The sequence below is a fragment of the Pollicipes pollicipes genome, unplaced genomic scaffold (assembly GCF_011947565.3).
Source record: "Pollicipes pollicipes isolate AB1234 unplaced genomic scaffold, Ppol_2.1 Scaffold_4740;HRSCAF=5597_pilon_pilon_pilon, whole genome shotgun sequence".
NCBI lineage: Eukaryota > Metazoa > Arthropoda > Thecostraca > Pollicipedomorpha > Pollicipedidae > Pollicipes > Pollicipes pollicipes.
This window is the reverse complement of record NW_023596545.1, coordinates 16,382,314-16,391,641: the sequence shown is the minus strand read 5'-3', so window position 1 is coordinate 16,391,641 and position 9,328 is coordinate 16,382,314.

Here is a 9,328-nt window from a genome sequence, read left to right as displayed (position 1 = left end):
ATCTGAGAAGAGCTTTTCAAACCGGGCTTTAGCCATAAAGGTGTGTTGTGTAATTGTCGCACGACGTATATCGCTCACGAAGAAAAAATATTTTACTACGTATGTACTTTTGTCCAAATTGGAAATCGGTATGATGACAATATAGTATAAACAATGTAACGCACCGAGCGGGTTTAGAACGGCTGCATGCGAGTCCTTATAACGAGGTTGAATGTACGATTGACTACGACCCATCGTGATGCAGCAGACTGAAGTGCAGACAAGAGGAGGATGTCGTGTTGACAAGCCATGGGTCGATTCACTTGAAAGGAACGAAGCGCTTGCTAAGCGCGAGAAGTCTGCGGGGCTTGAACGGTGCATGTCATCCACGCCTGTTCCTGATGATGTGGACGGTGATGATGCTTGGTGCGCACTGAAAATTGATTGAGTACGTTATCTGCTGTTCCTCAAGCTGTCAATGGAAAGAGAAAGCCAGAAAGACAGTCGTGGATCGTGCGCTTCCGCTTTTCGTCCGGTTTTCTCAAAGTTAAATTTGCAGCACTTATCCCTATCACTGCCTCGCTCATTCTGTGACATACGCGGCGTCTTATTGGGGAAGTACTGCATCAAGAGCGGGCGAAGCCACCTCGGTTCGTAGACTGTCGGGCCCTCTGCCCTATGTGAGGCAGACGTGTGAGTGTGTCCCGTGTGAGATCATGTCCCGGCATTCGCCAACGTCCCTCACCTTTGGCGGTCAAGGAAATATCATGAGGCGGCGACCGGGGCCGTACTGCTACGGCACTGCATTGCACCCTAAAGTCTGTGAGCAATAAAACTAGCTAAGTGAGCTTGATCAACTGGCCGATATGAGCAAGGTCTTCGCAGCACACTGGCAGGCGTCCGAGAACCATAATCACAAACGCTATCCCAGATTCAGCCAAACTGGCTGGGAGAACGCACCAGTAATCATCCAAATATACTGGGCCATCGTGACAGGATGCGACAAAAAAGCGACAGCTTTATACCCACCAGTTGGAATGTACTTGTGCAGTGCTCGCTCCCTAAACCAGCAAAAACCGCTTTTATAATAGGTCATTGGCGAAACCACTTTCGTATGATTTCGTCGGTTCTAAGATGAGTCGTAAATAATTGAGGAGTGGAATGTTGTAATATGGTCTGGTATGTCGTAACCTGTTTATATTATCGCGATTTTGTCACCATTTCGCTCGCAAAAGTGTCTGTTTTTGTCACTGATCATGTTCGGTTCGTCAAGCTTTTTCACCCCCAACATTCCACTCCTCAATTATTTACGACTCATCTTAGAACCATCAGACCATCCGAGCTAGACGAGGTTTCAAGCTTATTGGCCTGTCCTCACTAATTTTTACATCGGGAGCACGTAAAGAGTATATATCGAAACGCTAACCAAGCGCCAACTTGTCGTAACGCTTTGCGCTCAAGTTGAGTCGCAAGATATGCCAAGCATAACAGCTTTAATCAGAATAGTTCTTAGCAGGTGATAAAAATATATTACAAACTATGCTATATCAATGCTGACATCACAGATGGGTGGTGACACTGCTTTTCAATGCCTCTCAGATCAGTGTTTTTACAGATTTTTCAGTCAAGATTCTCTTCGCATACTAATCAGTTTAAAATTCTAGATAACTAGGCTTATCACCAGTTGAAGGAATCGTGACTGGCCACAGTATCTTGCGACGAATATGATCATTTTGCGACGAGGCGAGTTAAAGCGTCATGTCATTTGGGACCGATGGGCTCGAATGCTCGTCACGTATTAATGAACTGGATTCCGTGCAAAGCTGTGGGCTGCCGTTCGTTCTTTCATGTCGTGAGAAGCGGACTGGCTTGAAAAGCGTAACCGATCATCGTTTTTTATGGTGCTGTGCGGCTCTTCTAAGAAGCCACCATCGAGGGCTTCCCTGGGAATAGAGTTAAAAAGCCCTGCCGATCTAGGATGCTTGCTGTTTGTGGATATCAAACCCGTAGCTTCAGAGGTCAACGGAGGACATTGGAGCAACACATGCCAAGGACTCATCGGGAGATTTCTGCTGCTGAGAGGAACGTCGGCTTTGAGGTCAGATGCCAGACATTGCTGGTGCAGGCCTCGCGTTGCCCGTCGCACCTCAGACTTTATAAGGGAGTATATATATAAGGGAGTGTATATATATATATATATATATATATATATATATATGTATAGTGTGTGTATATATATATATATATATGTATATGTGTATATATATATATATATATATATATACAGCGAAATTATGCATACGCACGGCTGTCACCCGTTCGTTTGTAGGACGTGCCCTAAAATATTGCTGCAGCTGGTCCACCGCATAGACGTTGGTGAAAAAGTTTTGCTGAACATGATTAGGACAAATATCACACCGACTGACGAACACACTGAAATAAGATTTACGATCTATTACAAAAGCAGAACAACTAGCAGCATTATAACGAAAAACGGACTGGCAACGGACCAAAAGCAACTAAAGCGCACCAATATGGTGTATGAATTTAAATGCCCTTACAGAGACTGCCGGCTCCGCAGTTCTACCTACATTGGTATGAGTATAACATCCCCATCACGACCCATGACTATGCACCTGCAGGAGGGAGAGCCACACCAACATATGCGTAAAACCCACAACCAAAAACCCCCACGCTCTGACCTGACTGAAAACACACGTATTCTAAAATCATTTCAGGACAAACGCCGTCTACAAATTCTTGAAGCCACCCTGATCAGATAAAAAAATGCTTAACTTAAACACATGACTCCAGCATTTCGTTAGAGTGAAACTCAAGGAAATTGTGGTGTCCCAATATTCGGTGTCACCAGAAATGAAGGCTCTGGGGCGTTTTAAAAGATGCGCTTGAACTGGATGCCTTTATAAAATAAATCTTATAACGCCCCGAAATCAATGTCTTGATGCTTCTTCCCCGAATAGCCGTCCAAAGTTTAGCCAGTTAAAATGCACGGGCATTGTGGTGCCAGTTGGAATTTGTTGTCTCTTGGAAACGAAGAGCCGTGGGCCTTTGTGGTGCCACCTGGAATCGGGTACCTCTGGACAAGAAAAGGTCATGATGGTCACGATACCCCGAAATAAAAGTTTTTGGGTCCATCCACCAACCGGAAACATCCAGAGTTTTGTCAGAGTAAAAGGCAATGGAGCTGTGGAGTTTGGTACCTTTAAAAGGTCTGCTTTGATCTATTGCCCATTGGAAACAAAGGTGGTGATGCCTAGAAATATTTCAACTAGAAGGCAAAAAGAGTGAAAGCTTTGGCGTCCTCTCTCCAAAGGGGCCGACCCAAGATTTTATCAGGGTTGGAGACGTAACACTGTAGTGGCCCCGGAATCTGGCGCCTCTTGAGAATAAATGTGTGGAGTCTTTGTGGTGCCATCTGGAATTTAGTATCTGCGGAAAGGAGATCTCCTGGTGTCCTGAAATGACAGTTTTGGTGCCCGGTCAACATGAGATTTTGGTGCCCCTCGAGGCACCAAAAGCTTGTGGAGCCTCAAGGGGAGGGTTATGGCCCCGTCCTCCCCCTCCCCCCTCCCATCTCTGGACCTGTCCCTGAAGACAATTATATCATCGCCTTTGTTCAGGGACTTTAATGACCCAAAGGAAATATTAATACCGGGAGATGAAAAACGGAACCGACTAAGGAAAGAATGAAATATTCTCCACTCAGCTGGTGGTTCCCGTCATAATGCTTCTCAGTTTGGCAAACCCCAAGGCTGCCCCGCGTCCGCTGTCGCTGATCTCCGAGTCGTAATACGCCCAAACTCCACGGAAGTCTTGAGCACGAAACAAAAAGCGTGAGCTTCCAAAAGCATGATTAAAAACTTAATTCCAACAACAGCAAAGATGGAGAGGTTTTGATCAAAGGAAGATCAAACACACAATTTTACAACCCGCCTGTGAGACAGAGGGATGGCAAGGCACAAAATGTGGTGTTGGGGGGGGGGGGGGGGAGGGGGCGTACTCTGCGCGGCTGCCGGGCCGCCGCTGGATGTCTGTGCGTCGTCGGCTGCCGCTGTCACGCCTCCCCACAAAAGCGAATTTGTACTGAGGAGCTCATTGGTCAGCATACGAGCCAGATGATGTTAACGCACGACTCGGCGCGTTGCGACTCCGGTCCACCCGACGTCAACACACGCTCATGTGAGCCACAGAGCTAGGATGAAGCGGGTGACCGGGGCATTCGCAGGATGGTAGGTCCGGTCAGGCATCATGAACCCCGTGCATGGCTGTGCGCCTTGACCATGTTACCCCACCTCCACCGTTTAGCTGACAATGATATATAAAAGGGGTAAAAACGGGACCAGATGCATTGATAATACAACTAAAGTGGCAGTGATCCCATTCAAACGGGCGAATTTCACTGGCAGGGGCCCGCTGTACAACAACCCTGGGAGTCCCCATGGCCTTAACCAATCCACGCGGACTTCATGCATTCGGCGCCCCACCACACTCACTCCAAGCATACACATCCGCTGGCGCCCATGCCACCGTTCATTCTTGGGTCGCACACGGGTGAGAACCCCACCCCCCCCCCCCCCACCCACCCACCACCCTTTTGCTTTATCCAGCGCCTTGATATAGTTGACATTCCTGTGCGAGTCCTCGTTAAGCTAAATTAAATGTATTTATTACATTGCGCACATCCAATAAAGCCAAGTTTAAATCCTTTTAAAGACATATCATGTTAATTCATCACAATGGCACTGACTCAGCTACTGCACCGACGTCGGGTGTCTGAAGCTGGACGACGACTCGTTCCCTCGCCTGACCTCCAGGCTTCCTGTTCGGACGACGCTCCCCCGCGTCTCGTTCACGATGGGCGGCCAATCATTCCTTGGCCACGCTCACCGCTCGCAGCTTTCCGCTGCCGCGCCCGCGTCTTTGGTATTGCCTCGTCCAGCACGGAGCAATAGCCTCCGGTGATTCGACACCCTCGTCTCCCGTCTGCCGGAGGGTGTCTTGCAAGACACCGCCCCACGGCGCGTCCCCTAGAGGCCTGGAGGCAGGCAGCGCGCCCGGTGGAACGGTGGAGCCGCTCGGCAGACAGCGAGCGCCCGGCGTGACTTGCGTTCACGCCTTACGGTCTTCACGGCCGGCGCGCTCTGGAGACTCGGCCTGACCGGCCTGTCCGGCGACCCGGTCCCCTGTCGCACTCCCTGTAAGCGTCAGTGGCAGGATCTTTATCAGTCCCGAACATTCCTCCATGAGGAGTTCATGAGGCTTGGCGTACACCGCGTCGGAAGGGAACAGACTGTGTCCTGTTCTCTTGCAAGGCATCGCATATCAACGGATTGACCCAGTTACCGCCGTGCATGATCCGGCATCCCGGGTGGTCCCCAACGGTTCTTGGTCATGCCATGACCTATGCCTCTTCATGCCGTCACGCCTGAGGTCAAGTGAGAGACAACGAAACGAGTCGACCATCCTTAGTCCAAAAAAGGGCGAAACCGTGCCTTCGAGTTGCCCTACCCACAGCCATTCATCTGCGTGAAAGCAGGACTGCGGTCGTCTGACTCCTCGATTCTGACCATAGTCGAACCATATTACTCGGATGTGTTCCGCGTCTGCTTCCGAGCGCTACCCCGACCGGTGTCTCGCGAGTGCTAGGCGCCGGTCGGGTACTGGTAAACGCACCGTACTGACCTCGTGCGCTTACCGTTCTTGCATGATCAACAGGCCATAGTGACGCAACATGAGGAGGAAACTTATATGTAGTTCAATCTACAACCTTATGCATGATTTCCAAGATTTGTTGTACAGCATGCTCATGCCTTACCGGGTTATGAGTAATTTGGTGTAACGATTGCTGTGGGGTCTTCCCGCTTTTGATTAACTATATATGATCCAGGTTTAACAGGAACGAGCATTTAACTATGCATGACCATATGCTCTGATGGTTAATCCCATTTTGACACAGGTGTCCATGATTGACACCAATGCGCGGTCCCAGTCAGTTTGGCTGTGAACGTGGTGATGCAGAGTGTAGACGCATTGATTGTTGGTGCTAGGAGTTCAAGTAAGTTCGATCCTTTCCCTCGCCTGAAACTCCTGGTACCTGTTCATACGTCCTAGCCCTTTCATTGCATAATTTCCACGTTTATTTCACTGCATGTTTTAATAAACAATACTTCGATTCCTGCATGCATTCCCACTATACTCTGGTAACTAGCCCAAACTTGGAGTTGGAACAGCCACTCATATTTGCGTACCTATACAAGTACCACAAATGGAAGGAATGGGAACCTTGTATTGGCCTAATCTAACTGTTCCTTTATCTGAAAATTTCAGCTCACTTCTAACCCTTCCGCCGTTAAAGAGTCCATTGGAACTTATTTCAGAACTCTTCAGGAACTCTTCAGTTATCAGGAAGAAACGGAAATATGAACCTTTGCAGTCCTTCGAGGTGGAGAACCATATTTTAGGGACAGAGGCACGCCGACACCGCACAGGTCTTCCCGGCGATTTGGATCACTAGTATAGTAACGCAAGCCCTCCTGTTACCAGCTGAGGTCAGGTACGTCTCGAAGCGCCTCCAGACCTTCAGTGGTGGAAACTATTAGTCGTAATTCCTGAGGTTTATCAGCCACCACAGTTTCAACACCTGCTAGAAGTATACTCGTTTTGGTCTCATTGCAGTGTAGATTCTGAAGCGCATTATCCAGCCCCATAGGTGCTGGTGAAGAAGCTTATTTATTGTCTCGGTGATGGCAAGAGATTCCGACAAGACTGAAATGTGAACCAGTACCCGTGAAACTAGCATTTATATCAAATGAGGCAAATCCTTGCAGAAGAAATGAGCCCCCAAACCAAAGGAGCATTTCAGCACATGCTTCAACCACACACAACCCATAGCCAAAGTTCAAACAAGCCATACTACAACGGCTACATGGGTAGGAATATGGGACCAGGGGAAGGGGTCTGACGCTCATTTGAGAATTATTGTGCCGACCGCATTTCCTGTCACTACCGGTGACAAAGTCAAGTAACGCTAACATTTCCTTCATTACCGCGGCGACAAAGTTCAGTACCGCTCACATTCCCCATCACTCCCGACGACAAAGCTCAGCACCACTAACATTTCCTGTCACTACCGGTGACAAAGTCAAGTAACGCTAACATTTCCCATCACTCCCGACGACAAAGCTCAGCACCGCTAACATCTCCTGTCACTCCCAGCGACAAAGTACAAGTTAAGTACCGCTAACATCTCCTGTCACTCCCAGCGACAAAGTACAAGTTAAGTACCGCTAACATTTCCTGTCACTCCCAGCGACAAAGTTAACACGCGTTCAGGCGGGGGTCAAATTGACCCCCTAAGGTTTTTCCAGAGTGGTTTCCGAACGGCGCGGCGTGGCCGCGCTAAATTTTGCACAGCTGTAAACAATTAAATAGCAGATTGTTTGACATCAAAAACTTAGATGTAACTTGTAAGGTCGCTGACCTAGGGCAGGTCAAAGTCAGGTCATGGTTTCAGCGAAGGCAATTTCTAGGGAATCCTTCCATCTGATGTAACAACGGAGTGTTAGACGAAGCCATACATCTCTGGGATGCTTTCTCAGACAACGCAGCAGTTAAATGAGCAAATTACATTGACCTAAGGCCATGTATGAAGGTCAAACCAAGGTTTAAATCAAGCTGTTTTGTTACCCTAGCGCCTGCTGTACAGGATAGTTTTTGGTGTTCTGTAGGCGTACATTTTCGTGCCTCGTCGTCTTGCATGCCACCCGTCCGGGACCAGAGGTTTCGCGCGCACAACATGGGAAAGCGAGCCAGCCGGTCATGGTCGAGGGCTCCCCCCCCCCCCCCCCGCGAACAGACACGTCCATCAGGCCGGGAGATGAATGCAGCTCGGCTTGACGATCCGGCCGATCAGCTCGCGTCGTGAAAGCAACGCCAGGTGCTTCGCTCCGGAACAGCCATGACGGCGGCCCACCTGCCAGGATCGTTCATCGCGCCAAGAGGAGTGGAGGCGAGAGCGGGCGATCGGCGAAACAACATGCGCACAGGAACACGCAAGCAACATGTTGTGAGGACGTTTGCTGTTTCGTCCCACCAACCCCCGTCGCGCCGACGCCGCCGTTGCCCCAGATGCTACCAGAAGGGCCACGCCACGTGGGAACTGGGCCAGAGGAACTTGGCCAGGACGCGCAGGGCCCGCCCGAGGCGAGAGCGGGCGGGCCCTTCAGCTCCTTCAGCTCGCGGTTCGTGACTGATTGGACCGCTCTGTCATCGGCAGCAGCAGCGTCGTCCTCAGCTGGGCAGCTCAGAGCAGACTCCAAGCACGCTGGACTGGCACCGGGCACGACATCGCGCACTAATGGCATCGCTAAAATGAGATGGTTTGGCTACCTGAAATGAATCTTGAAAAGTCCGCGATCGACAGGCCAAGCGGCCTTTTAATTCCTGATTACCATTGGGTAGTGTGGGTAATTTGGTAAGTCATAAGTTAGATTAGTCATCTGAGCAGTGTCTGGATTAACTGAAGTGATGCATCAGCTTTACAACACATAATAACAATAATGTGGTATATTTTGTACCACCAGGTTCATACGTGTCTTCAAAAATGCAGCTATAGAAACACAACACAAACAATCAAGCATAGTGCAAGACGCAGGCAAAGCACTCAACTCCCTGCAACTAGCGGCCCAATGCCGCCTTACACTGAAATCATGGAGAAAAACCTGTGCATTTAACATTACCAACTGGTTTACAAATGGCTACCGTACACACAAACAGCATCGAACACAATACACTTCTTTAGCTTTCGTGCATGCCACACAAAAGCTTCGAACACATAATTAAATCCAACAACCACCGCCCCAAGCCCCCACAAAACATCAATAAGATGAACTGAGAAATAGCAAGCGACACGCAGCGACGTGAGTCAAGGTTGGTGAACTCATTTTGCCTCTTTCGCGCCAAGCATTTGGCACTTAGCAAAAATGAACAAAAATGAACGCAAAAATGAAATGGCGATACACAGGGATGACAGGGGGCTGGCTGTCTTCCAGGATTTGCAGTGTACGTAGGGGCGGTGCGCATATCCTTTCCGAGGTTTTTGGAGGGTGCATAAGCCCGGTACGCAGCCACCTTCTATTTTGGAGGGTGTGTAAGCCCGGTGCGTAACCGCCCTCCGTTTTGGAGGGTGTGTAAGCCCGGTGCGTAACCGCCCTCCGTTTTGGAGGGTGTATAAGCCTGGTGCGTAACCACCCTACGTTTTGGAGAGTGTATACGCACAGCCATATCAATATATGGCCCATGTTGGAGGCAGCAGGTCCCAAGCTGTTGC